The sequence below is a fragment of the Dendrobates tinctorius genome, unplaced genomic scaffold, assembly GCF_039654945.1.
Source record: "Dendrobates tinctorius isolate UK_male_01 unplaced genomic scaffold, ASM3965494v1 ptg000143l, whole genome shotgun sequence".
Taxonomy (NCBI): Eukaryota; Metazoa; Chordata; class Amphibia; order Anura; family Dendrobatidae; genus Dendrobates; species Dendrobates tinctorius.
This window is the reverse complement of record NW_027361810.1, coordinates 3,573,783-3,593,689: the sequence shown is the minus strand read 5'-3', so window position 1 is coordinate 3,593,689 and position 19,907 is coordinate 3,573,783. Positions and strand designations below refer to the sequence as shown.

General features: G+C 49.0%; 1 long non-coding RNA gene across 1 annotated transcript in view; it reads right to left on the bottom strand.

Annotated features, from left to right (window-relative positions):
* Window positions 1–967: 967 nt before the first annotated feature.
* Window positions 968–19,907, bottom strand: part of LOC141049085 (uncharacterized) — a 64,474-nt gene continuing 45,534 nt past the window's right edge. Inside the window, exons 2-3 of the long non-coding RNA XR_012220240.1 lie at window positions 11,432–11,625; window positions 968–1,090 (exon numbers count right to left, since the gene is read on the bottom strand). This is a non-coding gene — a long non-coding RNA (uncharacterized lncRNA). The remainder of the gene's footprint in view (window positions 1,091–11,431; window positions 11,626–19,907) is intronic.

Genomic DNA, 19,907 nt, shown 5'->3' with positions numbered 1-19,907 from the left:
AGCAACACAAAATAGTTTAGGCGTCGCTCCGAACCATCCTATATTCTGAGAAGATTCTGTAAATAAGGCCTCAATGGGAGCAGAAGTTAAAAAGTCACATAAATATATTTATCTGTGTGCATTTACAGTGTTTAGCCTAAACGAGTACACCCCAACGGATTTGTCTGAAAACCTTAACTCTCCTTTCGGAAGTCAAATTTTCTAATAGATACCCCACTACAAAATTCTCCCACAAATATTGGCCATTGACTACAAGCAAGATTTGATATTTCATACCTGAAAAGGTACTTTTCCCATTAAATTCATTCAACACCATGTTGCAAACGTGAGTACACCCCAATAAAAGTTTTAGGAGAAAAAGCTAAAGTTTAGATTACAAAATTCTATTTAACAAGAATCTCCCCGATCAGTGTAATCCTTAATTACACCGGGGTCCAGCAGACAGGCGACTACAAGGGGCCGATACTTAAAAGAACCACCTGTCCATTTCATGCTGCCAGCAATGGCACCACATGGAAGAGAAATGTCACAAGACCAAGAAAGGTGAAAGATACAAGAAGATCAGCAAAGGTTTAGTGATCAGTCAGAAACTGGAGCAGAAGTTATATAAAATGTAACAAAAATGGAGCTTTAGCATCTCTCAGAGACATCCACAGACCACGAGAGTCACCACCTAAACAGGGACGTCTTCTGATGAGAAGGGGGAAGAAAATCCTCATTTAAGTTCCCTGCTGTTATCTATAGAAGAGGAAAGCCAAACTGGGAATTTTCTGTGATTCGCTTTGTGTGGCCAAACTCCATTTTACTGATTTGAAGATAAATCGAAAAAGGGGTAAAAAAATAATAATATTTATCTGCTCACTTGATCCATTGCCACAGCCCCCTTGTCCTGTTCTTCATAAAGCTCTGTCTGGCCTTTTGCTCACTTTGACAAGTTCTCTGACATCACGATGAGTTGTCTAAGGCGCTGACTCCGGCTTTTCAGTGGATCGAATGGAGGGGCCGAGGAAGCGGGACAAATGGGCCACAAGGGGTGAGGATCTTTTATTTTTCATTTTTTGCCTATTACGCTCCGGATTCTGGAGAGATCCTAGAAGACATTAAAGGAACGTTCAATTGGCAGCAAATAACATCGATACAAGGTGAATTTCCTGGCCACATTGCAGCAACCTGCCCAATTGGGATTTTGGAAGATTCGCTCTCGTGATGCTTGTTGGGGATTCAGTTTCCCTTCCATGTCTGGTGTCAACTGGATAAGGCTTTTCCCCTCTTCACAAGTTTGTTCACAAATTTGGGTCATAAAATCCCGAGTCTGACTTTTCTTGCACAAGAGATGGTGAAACACACCGAGAATTGCATCTCATGTACACTACGAATCTCAGGGAGTTAGGATGAATCTGCACCACCGACGGCACAAGTGGAGTCAGGAGGAAAGATCTTGTGCTCTATGGATATCAGTGGAAACAGCGATTGCGTCTTATGTCTCTGCTCATCTTCATCTTCTTATGTTTATTAATTATGTGGCGCCCCTGAGGTTCAGCCGCCACAGAGGTACTGCACCTCCCCCTGAGATGTGGTGCCCCACACCACGCTCCAACACTCGCACCCCACACAACACAGTAGTTCAGCAAAGCCACATTGCGGCTCCCAGCTTGGAGTGTAGCAGAGCACCTATGGCGGCTCCCTGCTTGGAACACGAAACGTGCTGGGAGGCGGGTGGAGTTGAGAATACATAAAAGAATACATAAAAGAGCGGGAAGGTTTTGATTTCAGGCAGTCAGTAGGTCAGTCTGGGAGAGGAAGCCACTCAGAGAGGAGTGAGGAAAGAAGATCCCTGTGAGAGGGATGGAGGAAGGAGGTGCTGCAGCAGACCTCAGTGACCTGGGTCTGCTGGCACGGGAAAGGAAAGAAGGAGAAAGACATTGAACTGAAACCTGATCTTCCATAAGAAAGAGAGATTAGTACAGAACAAAGGAGTAGAAGGGAACAGAGGACGTGGGTTAGAAGAGAACCCTGCCTAGAAGTTCTAAGCGCAAGGCTGGGTCCCGGTCCCCGAGGTTGTATGGATGTAAATGGTCCTGCAGCAGACACCGGTGGAGTAGTGAACTGTAAATGCACTACTCCCATCTAAGACTTGGGGGCACAACAGCAACTTGGATAGTGAGCCAGGACTCAGGAGTAGGGAGTCCCCGAAGCAGGCTACAGCTGTCTGCCGTACAAGTAGAGTTCTTGGGAACATCTGTCAGGAGGAACTCCAGTGAAACTCAGTACTAGGAGTACTTCACACCAAAGGCGCAAGAAGAGGAGACGTTCAGAAAGGTACATGTTGGCGGAGCGTTGGAAAGGAGCATTCCATCGGACCGGGAGGTTGGTTGAGCCTCTGACCCGGAGGACACAGTACGGAGGCAGGCACCTGTGTGTACTACAGACTGTGAGTAAAGCTTTGGAACTACAAGCCCTGGTGTCCTCCATTGATTCTTGCGCCAACACGCCCAGCACTGCTACCTTTGGGTACCAGCTTCTACACCGCTTGTGCCTCTCCTTTAACTCCACATCTACACAGCCCTGGGGCTACAGCTTCACCTGTGGGGAGCTTCACCATCTTGGCTGCAACACACCACCAGCCCCAGAGGATCTGCAAGCAGCGTCGGCTTAACATCTCACTTGCCGAACACCACAGGTGGCGTCACAAACTATTCCATTAACTATAATCCACCATTTCCATTCCCCCATTACTTGGGCGCCCAGGGCCACGGACCGGGTCACCGCTGCTGTGACACATCCCGCCGACACCGGCCCGGTACCGAGTACCCCACGGCCCTGGGAGGGCGACCCAACTACGTGACTGCAAGATCGGACCACGCAGAGTTTACAGTCTATAATCGATCTGTATAAAAGCTGCAGACGCAAAATGATAGGAAATTGTAGATGTAAAGTATATGTTCACGACTGATTTATATTAAATACAATGGAGCGATAGTAAATAATTGGGTAAGACAGAAGGTCCCCAATGTGTGCCCCCTCCTCTACAGATATGTCCCTGATGTGTGCCCCCGCCTCTACAGATGTGTCCCTGATGTGTGCCCCCGCCTCTACAGATGTGTCCCTGATGTGTGCCCCCTCCTCTACAGATGTTCCCTGATGTGTGCCCCCTCCTCTACAGATGTGTCCCTGATGTGTGCCTCCGCCTCTACAGATGTGTCCCTGATGTGTGCCCCCTCCTCTACAGATGTTCCCTGATGTGTGCCCCCTCCTCTACAGATGTGTCCCTGATGTGTGCCCCCTCCTCTACAGATATGTCCCTGATGTGTGCCCCCTCCTCTACAGATGTGTCCCTGATGTGTGCCCCCTGCCTCTACAGATGTGTCCCTGATGTGTGCCCCCGCCTCTACAGATGTGTCCCTGATGTGTGCCCCCTCCTCTACAGATGTTCCCTGATGTGTGCCCCCTCCTCTACAGATGTGTCCCTGATGTGTGCCCCCTCCTCTACAGATGTGTCCCTGATGTGTGCCCCCTCCTCTACAGATGTGTCCCTGATGTGTGCCCCCTCCTCTACAGATGTGTCCCTGATGTGTGCCCCCTCCTCTACATATGTGTCCCTGATGTGTGCCCCCTGCCTCTACAGATGTGTCCCTGATGTGTGCCCCCTCCTCTACAGATGTTCCCTGATGTGTGCCCCCTCCTCTACAGATGTGTCCCTGATGTGTGCCCCCTGCCTCTACAGATGTGTCCCTGATGTGTGCCCCCGCCTCTACAGATGTGTCCCTGATGTGTGCCCCCTCCTCTACAGATGTTCCCTGATGTGTGCCCCCTCCTCTACAGATGTGTCCCTGATGTGTGCCCCCTCCTCTACAGATGTTCCCTGATGTGTGCCCCCTCCTCTACAGATGTGTCCCTGATGTGTGCCCCCGCCTCTACAGATATGTCCCTGATGTGTGCCCCCTCCTCTACAGATGTGTCCCTGATGTGTGCCCCCTCCTCTACAGATGTGTCCCTGATGTGTGCCCCCGCCTCTACAGATGTGTCCTTGATGTGTGCCCCCGCCTCTACAGATGTGTCCCTGATGTGTGCCCCTCCTCTACAGATGTGTCCCTGATGTGTGCCCCCTGCCTCTACAGATGTGTCCCAGATGTGTGCCCCCTGCCTCTCCAGATGTGTCCCTGATGTGTGCCCCCTGCCTCTACAGATGTGTCCCTGACGTGTGCCCCCGCCTCTACAAATGTGTCCCTGATGTGTGCCCCCTGCCTCTACAGATGTGTCCCTGATGTGTGCCCCGCCTCTACAGATATGTCCCTGATGTGTGCCCCCTCCTCTACAGATGTGTCCCTGATGTGTGCCCCTGCCTCTACAGATGTGTCCCAGATGTGTGCCCCCTGCCTCTACAGATGTGTCCCTGATGTGTGCCCCCTGCCTCTACAGATGTGTCCCTGATGTGTGCCCCTGCCTCTACAGATGTGTCCCTGATGTGTGCCCCTGCCTCTACAGATGTGTCCCGGATGTGTGCCCCCTGCCTCTGTAGATGTGTCCCTGATGTGTGCCCCCTCCTCTACAGATGTGTCCCTGATGTGTGCCCCTCCTCTACAGATGTGTCCCTGATGTGTGCCCCCACCTCTACAGATGTGTCCCTGATGTGTGCCCCCTAATCTACAGATGTGTCCCTGATGTGTGCCCCCTCCTCTACAGATGTGTCCCTGATGTGTGCCCCCTGCCTCTACAGATGTGTCCCAGATGTGTGCCCCCTGCCTCTACAGAAGTGTCCCTGATGTGTGCCCCCTGCCTCTACAGATGTGTCCCTGATGTGTTCCCCTGCCTCTACAGATGTGTCCCTGATGTGTGCCCCCTGCCTCTACAGATGTGTCCCTGATGTGTTCCCCTGCCTCTACAGATGTGTCCCTGATGTGTGCCCCCTTCTCTACAGATGTGTCCCTGATGTGTGCCCCCTGCCTCTGTAGATGTGTCCCTGATGTGTGCCCCTCCTCTACAGATGTGTCCCTGATGTGTGCCCCCGCCTCTACAGATGTGTCCCTGATGTGTGCCCCCTCCTCTACAGATGTGTCCCTGATGTGTGCCCCCTCCTCTACATATGTGTCCCTGATGTGTGCCCCCTGCCTCTACAGATGTGTCCCTGATGTGTGCCCGAACCTCGACAGATGTGTCCCAGATGTGTGCCCCCTGCCTCTACAGATGTGTCCCTGATGTGTGCCCCCGCCTCTACAGATGTGTCCCTGATGTGTGCCCCCACCTGTACAGATGTGTCTCTGATGTGTGCCCCCTCCTCTACAGATGTGTCCCTGTGTGTCCCCTCCTCTACAGATGTGTCCCTGATGTGTGCCCCCGCCTCTACAGATGTGTCCCTGATGTGTGCCCCCTCCTCTACAGATGTGTCCCTGATGTGTGCCCCCTCCTCTACAGATGTGTCCCTGATGTGTGCCCCCTCCTCTACAGATGTGTCCCTGATGTGTGCCCCCTCCTCTACAGATGTGTCCCTGATGTGTGCCCCCTCCTCTACAGATGTGTCCCTGATGTGTGCCCCCTCCTCTACATATGTGTCCCTGATGTGTGCCCCCTGCCTCTACAGATGTGTCCCTGATGTGTGCCCCCGCCTCTACAGATGTGTCCCAGATGTGTGCCCCCTGCCTCTACAGATGTGTCCCTGATGTGTGCCCCCGCCTCTACAGATGTGTCCCTGATGTGTGCCCCACCTGTACAGATGTGTCCCTGATGTGTGCCCCAACCTGTACAGATGTGTCTCTGATGTGTGCCCCCTCCTCTACAGATGTGTCCCTGTGTGTCCCCTCCTCTACAGATGTGTCCCTGATGTGTGCCCCCGCCTCTACAGATGTGTCCCTGATGTGTGCCCCCTCCTCTACAGATGTGTCCCTGATGTGTGCCCCCTCCTCTACAGATGTGTCCCTGATGTGTGCCCCCTCCTCTACAGATGTGTCCCTGATGTGTGCCCCCCTCTACAGATGTGTCCCTGATGTGTGCCCCCTCCTCTACAGATGTGTCCCTGATGTGTGCCCCCTCTACAGATGTGTCCCTGATGTGTGCCCCCTCCTCTCCAGATGTGTCCCTGATGTGTGCCCCCGCCTCTACAGATGTTCCCTGATGTGTTCCCCCGCCTCTACTGATGTGTCCTTGATGTGTGCCCCCGCCTCTACAGATGTTCCCTGATGTGTGCCCCTGCCTCTACAGATGTTCCCTGATGTGTGTCCCCGCCTCTACAGATGTTCCCTGATGTGTGCCCCCCCTCTACAGATGTGTCCCTGATGTGTGCCCCCTCCTCTCCAGATGTGTCCCTGATGTGTGCCCCCGCCTCTACAGATGTTCCCTGATGTGTTCCCCCGCCTCTACTGATGTGTCCTTGATGTGTGCCCCCGCCTCTACAGATGTTCCCTGATGTGTGCCCCGCCTCTACAGATGTTCCCTGATGTGTGTCCCCGCCTCTACAGATGTTCCCTGATGTGTGTCCCCGCCTCTACAGATGTGTCCCTAATGTGTGCCCCCGCCTCTACAGATGTGTCCCTGATGTGTGCCTCCTCCTCTACAGATGTGTCCCTGATGTGTGCCCCCTCCTCTACAGATGTGTCCCTGATGTGTGCCCCCGCCTCTACAGATGTGTCCCTGATGTGTGCCCCCGCCTCTACAGATGTTCCCTGATGTGTGCCCCCGCCTCTACAGATGTGTCCCTGATGTGTGCCCCCTCCTCTACAGATGTTCCCTGATGTGTGCCCCCGCCTCTACAGATGTGTCCCTGATGTGTGCCCCCTCCTCTACAGATGTTCCCTGATGTGTGCCCCCGCCTCTACAGATGTTCCCTGATGTGTGCCCCGCCTCTACAGATGTGTCCCTGATGTGTGCCCCCTCCTCTACAGATGTTCCCTGATGTGTGCCCCGCCTCTACAGATGTGTCCCTGATGTGTGTCCCCGCCTCTACAGATGTTCCCTGATGTGTGCCCCCGCCTCTACAGATGTGTCCCTGATGTGTGCCCCCTCCTCTACAGATGTGTCCCTGATGTGTGCCCCCTCCTCTACAGATGTGTCCCTGATGTGTTCCCTTGCCTCTACAGATGTGTCCCTGATGTGTTCCCTTGCCTCTACAGATGTGTCCCTGATGTGTGCCCCCTCCTCTACAGATGTTCCCTGATGTGTGTCCCCGCCTCTACAGATGTTCCCTGATGTGTGCCCCCGCCTCTACAGATGTGTCCCTGATGTGTGCCCCCTCCTCTACAGATGTGTCCCTGATGTGTGCCCCCGCCTCTACAGATGTGTCCCTGATGTGTTCCCTTGCCTCTACAGATGTGTCCCTGATGTGTGCCCCCTCCTCTACAGATGTTCCCTGATGTGTGCCCCCTCCTCTCCAGATGTGTCCCTGATGTGTGCCCCCGCCTCTACAGATGTTCCCTGATGTGTGCCCCCTCCTCTCCAGATGTGTCCTTGATGTGTGCCCCCGCCTCTACAGATGTTCCCTGATGTGTGGCCCGCCTCTACAGATGTGTCCCTGATGTGTGCCCCCGCCTCTACAGATGTTCCCTGATGTGTGCCCCCGTCTCTACAGATGTGTCCCTAATGTGTGCCCCCGCCTCTACAGATGTGTCCCTGATGTGTGCCCCCGCCTCTACAGATGTGTCCCTGATGTGTGCCCCCTCCTCTACAGATGTGTGCCTGATGTGTGCCCCGTCTCTACAGATGTGTCCCTGATGTGTGCCCCCACCTCTACAGATGTGTCCCTGATGTGTGCCCCCTCCTCTACAGATGTGTCCCTGATGTGTGCCTCCGCCTCTACAGATGTGTCCCTGATGTGTGCCCCCTCCTCTACAGATGTGTCCCTGATGTGTGCCCCCTCCTCTACAGATGTGTCCCTGATGTGTGCCCCCTCCTCTACAGATGTGTCCCTGATGTGTGCCCCCGCCTCTACAGATGTGTCCCTGATGTGTGCCCCCGCCTCTACAGATGTGTCCCTGATGTGTGCCCCCTCCTCTACAGATGTGTCCCTGATGTGTGCCCCCGCCTCTACAGATGTGTCCCTGATGTGTTCCCTTGCCTCTACAGATGTGTCCCTGATGTGTGCCCCCTCCTCTACAGATGTTCCCTGATGTGTGTCCCCGCCTCTACAGATGTTCCCTGATGTGTGCCCCCGCCTCTACAGATGTGTCCCTGATGTGTGCCCCCTCCTCTACAGATGTGTCCCTGATGTGTGCCCCCGCCTCTACAGATGTGTCCCTGATGTGTTCCCTTGCCTCTACAGATGTGTCCCTGATGTGTGCCCCCTCCTCTACAGATGTTCCCTGATGTGTGCCCCCGCCTCTACAGATGTGTCCCTGATGTGTTCCCTTGCCTCTACAGATGTGTCCCTGATGTGTGCCCCCGCCTCTACAGATGTTCCCTGATGTGTGCCCCCTCCTCTACAGATGTTCCCTGATGTGTGCCCCCTCCTCTCCAGATGTGTCCCTGATGTGTGCCCCCGCCTCTACAGATGTTCCCTGATGTGTGCCCCCTCCTCTCCAGATGTGTCCTTGATGTGTGCCCCCGCCTCTACAGATGTTCCCTGATGTGTGGCCCGCCTCTACAGATGTGTCCCTGATGTGTGCCCCCGCCTCTACAGATGTTCCCTGATGTGTGCCCCCGTCTCTACAGATGTGTCCCTAATGTGTGCCCCCGCCTCTACAGATGTGTCCCTGATGTGTTCCCCCGCCTCTACAGATGTGTCCCTGATGTGTGCCCCCTCCTCTACAGATGTGTGCCTGATGTGTGCCCCGTCTCTACAGATGTGTCCCTGATGTGTGCCCCCACCTCTACAGATGTGTCCCTGATGTGTGCCCCCGCCTCTACAGATGTGTCCCTGATGTGTGCCCCCTCCTCTACAGATGTGTCCCTGATGTGTGCCTCCGCCTCTACAGATGTGTCCCTGATGTGTGCCCCCTCCTCTACAGATGTGTCCCTGATGTGTGCCCCCTCCTCTACAGATGTGTCCCTGATGTGTGCCCCCTCCTCTACAGATGTGTCCCTGATGTGTGCCCCCGCCTCTACAGATGTGTCCCTGATGTGTGCCCCCTCCTCTACAGATGTGTCCCTGATGTGTGCCCCCGCCTCTACAGATGTGTCCCTGATGTGTGCCCCCTCCTCTACAGATGTGTCCCTGATGTGTGCCCCCTCCTCTACAGATGTTCCCTGATGTGTGCCCCCGCCTCTACAGATGTGTCCCTGATGTGTGCCCCCTCCTCTACAGATGTTCCCTGATGTGTGCCCCCGCCTCTACAGATGTGTCTTCTTTTCTCCTTTATTTCTTCTCTACAATCATCTAATCTTCACAGAACATAATTAATGATTAACTAAAATTCTTTGTTGTTGCTGATAATATATAGACATGATACAATATAACTACAGAGAACGTAGCAAGAGATGAGCGGCGCCTGATAGGACAACAATGCGTGTGATCTTCGGGATTAGGGGCCACCCACACCCACCTTCCTTTTTGTGAATTCTTTTGATATGAAGATTGTGCCTTCTATGGAGTGTAACATTGGGGGTAATTCATGCCCTTGAGGTGTTGCCGCCCTGAGACGCTGACATCAGCTCCATTCTGCTCTTTGTAGACATCATTTTTCTTATAATATCATTTTCTATTTTTCGGCAGGTATTTCCCTGATACATCTTGCTCTATACACAAATCACATCTAAAGCTGCGTTCTAAGTTCTGTTTAGCTCTGAGTCTGCAGTCTGTCTCATCACAGTGCATCCCCTTCTGATTCAGTGTCTATATACTGCACAACTTACACTGCTGCTCTTCATTTCACAGGAGTGTGATATAGGAAGTACTAGAACCCCACAATCCACTACAAGCATCCAATAAGTTAGTGTGGCCTACCGGACTTGCATGCTTAGAATTGTGTCATTCAGAAGCCACCACTGTGAGGAGCGGGAGGTTTGTGGGCCGGATACAGAAGAGCCCCTCCCCCGAGGAGTCCAGACTGAGCGCCGCTCCTGTCTGTACAAAGACGATGGCATATTAGGAAAAAATATTACAGAGGAGCAAATCGATTCCTGACAAATCCAATTATCCCTGAATTTTCTGAAAGACTCAAATTTGCCAAAATGTAAAGTTTTCGGAATTCAAATATCCTATAAAATGAGGGATAGCGGGATCCATTTTACTGGATTATTTATCGGTCAAAAGGGGTTAAAAATAATAAAAGCTAATACACGAGTGCCCTATTGCTGCACCTCACCTGTCCTGGTACTACAGCTCCACACCTCGTTCACATGAGACCCAACGCCAGAAGATCTGATGAGCGACCAGAAAGCGACTGCAGGGACCAAGTGGAACACCTGGAAAGGAAAGTCTGATGAGCAGGGACTCAGTGGAGGACCTGGAAAGGAAAGTCTGATGAGCAGGGACCAAGTGGAGGACCTAGAAAGGAAAGTCTGATGAGCAGGGACCAAGTGGAGGACCCAGAAAGTACAGTCTGATGAACAGGGACTCAGTGGAGGACCTGGGAAGGAAAGTCTGATGAGTATGGACCTAGCTGAGCACCTGTAATGGAAAGTCTGATGAGCAATGACCAAGTGGAGGACCTGGGAAGGAAAGTCTGATGAGCATGGACCCAGTGGAGGACCCAGAAAGGAAAGTCTGATGAGCAGGGACCAAGTGGAGGACCCAGAAAGGAAAGTCTGATGAGCAGGGACTCAGTGGAGGACCTGGAAAGTAAAGTCTGATGAGCATGGACCCAGTGGAGCACCTGGAATGGAAAGTCTGATGAGCAATGACCAAGTGGAGGACCTGGAAAGGAAAGTCTGATGAGCAGGGACTCAGTGGAGGCCCTGGAAAGGAAAGTCTGATGAGCAGGGACCAAGTGGAGCACCTGGAAAGGAAAGTCTGATGAGCAGGGACCAAGTGGAGGACCCAGAAAGGAAAGTCTGATGAGCAGGGACCAAGTGGAGGACCCAGAAAGTAAAGTCTGATGAGCAGGGATCCAGTGGAGGACCTGGGAAGGAAAGTCTGATGAGCAGGGAACAAGTGGAGGACTTGGTGAGGAGCTAGCATAGTCGGACTGGAGAAGGGTGGACTTAGGAGAGGGGAGTATATAATGTTTAGTATTTTTGAACTCTTTCCTCCTGACTGTTTATTATGTTTTAGGGACTGGAGACACCTGGGAATACAAGTGATTTTTCAAAGCATTTTTAATTTTTTTCACACTACATGGGATTTGTTATCTGGTTCAAGCGAAGCTACTAGAATTTAATGTAAAAAAAAGTTTCTTATCAAATGTTCTATAATATTTACTGTACCTGTACATATGGGGAATGGGCAAGATAAGCCAACAGCCAAAGTATATAGTACTGCAAGGAGGGGGGTATTGGTGTGGCCCATTATCACTCTATTGGGGTCCAATTCCCTTCACATTAGGATATCTCAGGACCCAGCACTTACTGACTAGCGCAGGTCTAAAATCCCCCAATCACACATTGATGGCGTCCACCATAATCACGCTTTGGACTTCTTTGGACCATTTTGGAGATGCTCATTGTCGGTCTGAGAGGACGAGTCTCGGACCCAGAGCCTGTTACTTGGAGGGTCCTGACCATCCTGCTACCGCTCTCCTCAGCCCAGCAGTTGGCTAATGCCTAGAAATGGAAAAAAAATACAATATAATTATTAAATACAGTAGATCTTCATTTAATAATAATTAATCAGCTGTACAAGTATCATAACTATCATACCTGCGCCCCTGCAATGATTATGGGGGACAACCTAACCACACAATGACTTTATTTATAGTCTATATATTGAATATAGAACTGATTTAAGCTGTTTTTTTTAATAGAGAAGCAACAAAGCTGCGAATAATGAAATGAATAAGCAGCAGGTAAATATTACGGATAAGAAGGGAGTTATTTATCATTTTCAGATCACAATTGAACATCTGCTTTAATCCCTTTATTTCCAGGCATTTTCCCTCCAGAACATCTTTGATCGGCAGTAATTGACGACCCCCGATGATTCACTGTCAGCGCAGCCGCTCGCCTTCATCCTTCTTTCAGTGTGAGAACCACTGAGCTTATAACAAGTAAATCACAGATGAGTAACTCAGATTCTCCGATAAGTGAAATAGATGCCAACGTTACAATATTGGACATGTGTCGGATGTTCCTGTCCACAATCCGAGACCTTTCACCTAAGGAAAGTGTATGGAGAAGGGACTGTCGAGCACTAGGGCAGCAGCGACGCGGTCACTATGTAATCGATCATGTACTAGCCACAGAAATTGTGGACTGAAATGTAACACATAAGTATAATTCTACTATAGATTGCCAAAAAATAAATGTTCTCATCTATTTCCAGAGTTTTTCATCTGTGATTTGTATATGGAGTGGATCCGGGAACCCGTGGACCAGAAGGGCCGTATAGCTGACAAATCTATATAGACCCATCCTTCTGCCGGAGAATTGTAATGTGTTAGTATCTAATCACTTCCAATCACAGAAGAAATGGATGTGATGTATCGGCATCATTACAAGACAGCGGGAGACGTTGTAATGGATCACAAGGTTGGACGATTCTGATTGATTTAGTAACATTTAGTATCAATTAAGAAGAGTCTTAACCAGATGAGATACAGGAAGGGATCATACAGGGCTGACCCTGACATCAGATCCTGTCCTAGGAGAGGAACTATGAGAAGCATCAAAAAAATAACAAAAATAATTATAGAGGTAGAAACGTCAGTAAAGTCATGGGCGAGTCAAGATAAATGTACGTTGTCATGTAGGTAAATAATGTGTAACAAATGTATCAAACATCTGAACAAGAAAGAACTGAGAAAGAAATGAATTCCCTGATTCATCAGGTCTGGGTTCCTCTGGGGTGTCCTGTGGTCAGAAGCTCCAGATTCAGTACAGACGTGAGCGGGGCTACATTGTAACAATCTTTTCAATGTGGTTGTCAGACAGCGAGTTCCCAGCCTCCATTCTGTATCAGGCAGGGTTGGACTGGATTGGCTCAGGCCCACCAGTAACATTGATTCTTGGGGTCCACAGTTCAGCTACATGCAAAATTATCCTGACCCAACTACACAAATTTACTTTTCCTTCTGTGTAATATTAATTTGGCTGGCTTAATCAATGATTAGATGATGCCTTTTTTCTGCAAATTGTGAATTAAAGTGTAATAGCATTGCTCATTAGCACTCCATCACAGGGGCCTACCGGGGGATTCTCCTACTCCCCTGTGGGCCAGTCCGAGCCTGGACTCAGGACACTTCTTTCACAGATAGAATTACAACAGAACTGAGGACACAGGAGGAATGAGGAGTTCGGACAGGACATCGCCTTACAATTCGTGTTACCTGACTGTTAATGTTAAAAGTAAAAGTAGAAGAAAAACCTTCCTGGATTATTCGCATAGTCCTGGGGCATAATGTGTTGTAAAGAAAAGTAGGAAAAAGTGTTACTATTATTTACAGTATTTTCAGAAGAGGAATGTACAAAGTGTCTGATCTGTTCTATGGACATTCATTGCGTTCTATTTAAACTTAAATTCACTGGAAACAAAAGTAAAAAAACCCAGAATCTGTTCTGTACTGAAGTGACAGGTCCAACAGAAACGTAAAACTCTGGGATGGGTTAGACCGGGCGCCAATCATCATCAGCACAGGAATCAGATACAGATGTATCCAACAGACTCGTCATCTCCAGTCTTTACAGGACCAGGCAATAGTATTAGGATAGTACAACACACAGGACCAGGCACTAGTATTAGGATAGTACTACACACAGGATCAGGCACCAGTATTAGGATAGTACTACACACAGGACCAGGCACCAGTATTAGGATAGTACTACACACAGGATCAGGCACCAGTATTAGGATAGTACTACACACAGGATCAGGCACCAGTATTAGGATAGTACTACACACAGGATCAGGCACCAGTATTAGGATAGTACTACACACAGGATCAGGCAGTAGTATTAGGATAGAACTACATACAGGACCAGGCACTAGTATTAGGATAGAACTACATACAGGACCAGGCACCAGTATTAGGATAGTACTACACACAGGATCAGGCACCAGTATTAGGATAGTACTACACACAGGATCAGGCAGTAGTATTAGGATAGTACTACACACAGGATCAGGCAGTAGTATTAGGATAGAACTACACACAGGATCAGGCACTAGTATTAGGATAGAACTACATACAGGACCAGGCACCAGTATTAGGATAGTACTACACACAGGATCAGGCAGTAGTATTAGGATAGTATTACATACAGGATCAGGCACCAGTATTAGGATAGTACTACACACAGGACCAGGCACCAGTATTAGGATAGTACTACACACAGGACCAGGCACCAGTATTAGGATAGTACTACACACAGGATCAGGCAGTAGTATTAGGATAGAACTACACACAGGATCAGGCAGTAGTATTAGGATAGTACTACACACAGGATCAGGCAGTAGTATTAGGATAGAACTACACACAGGACCAGGCACTAGTATTAGGATAGTACTACATACAGGACCAGGCACTAGTATTAGGATAGTACTACATACAGGACCAGGAACTAGTATTAGGATAGTACTACATACAGGACCAGGAACTAGTATTAGGATAGTACTACACACAGGACCAGGCACTAGTATTAGGATAGAACTACACACAGGATCAGGCAGTAGTATTAGGATAGTACTACACACAGGACCAGGCACTAGTATTAGGATAGTACTACACACAGGACCAGGCACAATTATTAGGATAGTACTACATATAGGATCAGGCAGTAGTATTAGGATAGTACTACATATAGGATCAGGCAGTAGTATTAGGATAGTACTACACACAGGACCAGTCACTGGTATTAGGATAGTACTACACACAGGACCAGGCACTAGTATTACGATAGCACTACATAAAGGGCCAGGCACAATTATTAGGATAGTACTACATATAGGATCAGGCAGTAGTATTAGGATAGTACTACATATAGGATCAGGCAGTAGTATTAGAATAGTACTACACACAGGACCAGTCACTGGTATTAGGATAGTACTACACACAGGACCAGGCACTAGTATTACGATAGCACTACATAAAGGGCCAGGCACAATTATTAGGATAGTACTAAATATAGGATCAGGCAGTAGTATTAGGATAGTACTACATATTGGATCAGGCAGTAGTATTAGGATAGTACTACACACAGGACCAGGCACTAGTATTAGGATAGTACTACACACAGGACCAGGCACTAGTATTAGGATAGAACTACATAAAGGGCCAGGCACAATTATTAGGATAGTAATACATATAGGTATCAGGCAGTAGTATTAGGATAAAACTACACACAGGACCAGGCACTAGTATTAGGATAGTACTACACACAGGACCAGGCACTAGTATTAGGATAGTACTATATACAGGACCAGGCACTAGTATTAGGATAGTACTACACACAGGACCAGGCACTAGTATTACGATAGCACTACATAAAGGGCCAGGCACAATTATTAGGATAGTACTACATATAGGATCAGGCAGTAGTATTAGGATAAAACTACACACAGGACCAGGCACTAGTATTAGGATAGTACTACACACAGGACCAGGCACTAGTATTAGGATAGTACTACACACAGGACCAGGCACTAGTATTAGGATAGAACTACATACAGGACCAGGCACAATTATTAGGATAGTACTACATATAGGATCATGCAGTAGTATTAGGATAGCACTACACACAGGACCAGGCACTAGTATTAGGATAGTACTACACACAGGACCAGGCACTGGTATTAGGATAGCACTACACACAGGACCAGGCACCAGTATTAGGATAGTACTACACACAGGACCAGGCACTAGTATTAGGATAGAACTACATACAGGACCAGGCACAATTATTAGGATAGTACTACATATAGGATCATGCACTAGTATTAGGATAGTACTACACACAGGACCAGGCACTAGTATTAGGATAGTACTACACACAGGACCAGGCACTGGTATTAGGATAGCACTACACACAGGACCAGGCACCAGTATTAGGATAGTACTACACACAGGACCAGGCACTAGTATTAGGATAGTACTATATACAGGACCAGGCACTAGTATTAGGATAGTACTACACACAGGACTAGGAACCAGTATTAGGATAGTACTACACACAGGACCAGGCACTGGTATTAGGATAGTACTACACACAGGACCAGGCACCAGTATTAGGATAGTACTACACACAGGACCAGGCACTGGTATTAGGATAGTACTACATATAGGATCAGGCAGTAGTATTAGGATAGTACTACATACAGGACCAGGCACCAGTATTAGGATAGTACTACACACAGGACCAGGCACTAGTATTAGGATAGTACTACACACAGGACCAGGCACTGGTATTAGGATAGTACTACATATAGGATCAGGCAGTAGTATTAGGATAGTACTACATACAGGACGAGGCACTAGTATTAGGATAGTACTACATACAGGACCAGGCAGCAGTATTAATAATAATAATAATAATAATCTTTATTTATATAGCGCCAACATATTCCGCAGCGCTTTACAGTTTAACAGTTTCAAAGCACAAGTCATAAGTAACAACATTAACAATACAATAATTAAAGCAAAATAAGTCGCCCCTGCTGGTGAGAGCTTACAATCTACAGTGAGGTGGGGGAGATACAGAGTACAGGTGTGTATTTACAATGATGTATTTACAATGAAGGTCCAGCCATCTTGAGGGAGTGAAGGATGGATGGAGATAGTGAATGGGCTACACACGCACTTACACATAGAATGACTTTGATTAGTGAACGTGATAAGCCGCTCTGAACAAATGTGTTTTGAGGGAGCGCCTAAAACTATGCAAATTGTGGATAGTCCTGTTGTCTTGGGGTAGAGCATGCCAGATGATCGGAGCAGCACGGGAGAAGTCTTGGAGTCAGGAGTGGGAGGTACGGATTAGTGCAGAGGTTAGTCGAAAGTCGTTTGCAGAGCGCAGCGATCGGCTAGGCCGATAGACAGAAATGAGAGAGGAGATGTAAGGGGGTGCCGCAATATGGAGAGCTTTGTGGGTGAGAACAAGTACTTTGAATTGTACCCTGTAATGAATGGGCAGGCAGTGTAATGACTGACGAAGAGCGGACACGTCCGAGTGCCAATTACCCAGATGGACGACCCTGGCTGCTGCATTAAGTATGGACTGGAGAGGGGAGAGTCGAGTGACAGGGAGGCCAATTAATAGAGCGTTGCAGTAATCCAGGCTGCAGTGGATCAATGCTACAGTGAGGGTTTTTGTTTTTTCCATGGTGAGAAAAGGGCGGATTCTAGAGATGTTCTTTAGGTGTAAGCGGCAAGAGCGGGCAAGAGATTGTATATGGGATGTGAAGGAGAGATTGGTGTCAAACATAACACCCAGACAGCGCGCCTGCTGTCGGGGTGTTATTATGGTGCCACCCACAGAGAGGGAAATGTCAGATTTAGGGAGGTTAGTAGACGGCAGGAGCAGAAGAAGTTCAGTTTTAGAGAGGTTGAGTTTCAGATAGAGAGCGGACATGACTGCGGACAGACAGTCACTGGCATTCTGTAGTACAGAGAGGGTAACATCGGGGGAAGACGTGTATAGTTGTGTGTCATCATCATAAAGATGGTACCGAAAGACAAATCTGCTGATGGTCTGTCCAATTGGGGCTGTGTAGAGAGAGAAGAGAAGGGGGCCAAGGACTGAGCCCTGAGGTACCCCAACAGTGAGAGGAAGAGGAGATGACGTGGAGCCAGAGAGCAAAACACTGATGGAGCGGTCAGAGAGATAGGAAGAGAACCAGGAGAGAGCAGTGTCCTTAATGCCTAGTGACTGGAGCCTAGTGCGTAGGAGATGGTGGTCAACATTATCGAAAGCTGTAGATAGGTCAAGAAGAATGAGCAGAGAGTGGTCACCGTTATGTTTTGCTGTCAGAAGGTCATTGGTCACTTTGATGAGTGCAGTTTGAGTCGAATGTAGGGGGCGGAAGCCAGACTGTGAAGGGTCTAGAAGGGAGTGAGTGGAGAGGTAACTGGTAAGGTGGGAGTAAACTAGGCGCTCCAAAAGTTTAGAGATGAAGGGAAGATTGGAGACTGGTCTGTAGTTGGTTGTGCAGGATGGGTCGAGAGCAGGTTTCTTTAGTAATGGAGTAACGATGGCGTGTTTGAAGGAGGATGGGAAAATGCTCAAGGAGAGGGAGAGATTAAAGATTGTAGTTAGGTGGGTTGTGATGACTGGAGAGAGAGACTGGAGGAGATGTGAGGGAATGGGGTCGGTAGTGCATGTAGTCGGACGAGAAGAAGAGAGGCGTCTGGAGACTTCTTCTTCTGTGATAGGGTCAAATGTGGAAAGTGAGCCAGGGGAGATGCAGGAAGGGATGGGAATCACAGCACTTGGTGTTTGGGAGCAGATTTCCTGACGGATATTATCTATTTTTTCTGTAAAGTGCGAGGCCAGGTCATCAGCACAAATGTCTGTGATAGGGGCTTGTGCTTTTGGCCTGAGGAGGGAGTGAAAAGTGTCAAAAAGTTTCTTGGGGTTGTTGGCTAGTGAGGAGATCAGGGTGGTGAAGTAGGTCTGTTTGGCGAGGTGAAGGGCAGCGTTATAGTTTTGAAGTGGATGAAATCTTCTGGTGTGCGGGTTTTTCTCCACAGGCGTTCAGCACTCCTAGAGCATCGCTGGAGAAGTTGAGTTTGCGATGTGAGCCAGGGCTGTTTTACTCTGTACTTGGAGGTTCTGAGGGTGAGGGGAGCTACTTGGTCAAGGGTGCTTCCAAGAGTGTCATTGTAGTGATGAACAGCCAGATTAGGACAGGAAAAAGAGGAGATTGGGGACAGTGATGAGTGTAGGGAGTCTGAAAGTGTCTGTGGGTTAATGGCTTGTAGATTTCTGACTGTGTGTTAGGTAGGAGTGAGCTGGGGTGGGCGAGGATTTGTGAGTGTGAAGGAGAGAATGTTGTGGTCAGAGAGTGGAAGCGGTGAGTTATTTAGGTGGGAGATTGAACAGATCCGGCCAAAGACCAGATCAAGGGTGTTACCATCCTTGTGTGTCTCAGAGGTTGAAAGCTGTGAGAGGCCTAGAGAGGTGGTTAGTGATAGAAGCTGGGATGCAGATGTGGAAGTAGGGCTGTTAATGGGGACGTTGAAGTCTCCCAGGATAAGGGTTGGAAGTTCTGAGGACATGAAGTGCGGCAGCCAGGCTGAAAAGTGGTCAAGGAAGTGGGTGGGTGAGCCTGGAGGCCGGTATATGACTGCTACTCTGAGGGAGAGGGGACGGAAGAGCCTGATGGTGTGGACCTCAAAAGAAGGGAATAAGAGTGATGGAACTGGGGGGATGACCTGGAAAGTGCATTGTGGGGACAGGAGTATGCCGACTCCACCAGGTCTGTTTGTGGGTCTTGGGGAGTGAGAGAATTGTAAGCCACCATAGGAAATGGCAGCAGGAGAGACAGTGTCAGAATCCTGAATCCAGGTTTCAGTGAGGGCCAACAGATTAAGAGAGTTGTTCAGAAAGTAGTTGTGCAGGAAAGGAAGCTTGTTACATACAGACTGTGGATTCCAGAGGGCACAATTAAAAGATGGAGATGAGGGAGTGCAAGTAATATTAATAAGATTATTATGGTTTCGATGTGAGGTAGGGTAGGGGTTGAGGTTGGGGGATGGTGGACCAGGGTTGGGGGAGATGTCCCCTGAAATCAGTAGGAGTAGGAAGATAAAGAACAAATAGTTGTTGGAATTGTAAGTAGGTTTTTTCTGCGATGTCTTTGGGCAAGATGGGCTGAGGTTTCTCAGGAAGGTGAGGAGTGCGTGGGAGCTGTACATGGGAAAGGGAAGTATAGAGGGGCTGATGTGTATGAGTCG